The following is a 361-nucleotide window of genomic DNA, read 5'->3' as shown; positions in this document are numbered from 1 at the left end:
GATGAAACCGGTTGGGGAGGACAGGTTAGACGCAGGCGGCCGGGCTCACCTGGGTCCTAGTGGTGCACTTTCCTCCCGAGCAACTGCTGATCTGGCTTGTGGCTGACCTCGGCTCGTTCCTGAGCTATTCATTCGCCTGGGACAAGAGCCTGCAAACGGGAACCTAACGTTAAAATTTCAATAAATCCTATTTTGTTTCATATTTATATTTATTCACTTATTCAATCATTTCGGTCTATATAGTTGACCATTTTATTCTTTTTAGTTAAACTATCTGTTCGTTCACGCCGCGCTTCCTTTTCGACCGACGACCACGTCCTCCGGCTTGCGGTCGTCGGACGCTGTCTGAAAGTGAAGGGTA

The sequence above is a fragment of the Penaeus monodon genome, chromosome 15 (genome assembly GCF_015228065.2).
Source record: "Penaeus monodon isolate SGIC_2016 chromosome 15, NSTDA_Pmon_1, whole genome shotgun sequence".
Lineage (NCBI taxonomy): Eukaryota > Metazoa > Arthropoda > Malacostraca > Decapoda > Penaeidae > Penaeus > Penaeus monodon.
The sequence above is the reverse complement of the archived record's forward strand: the minus strand, read 5'-3'. Positions refer to the sequence as shown.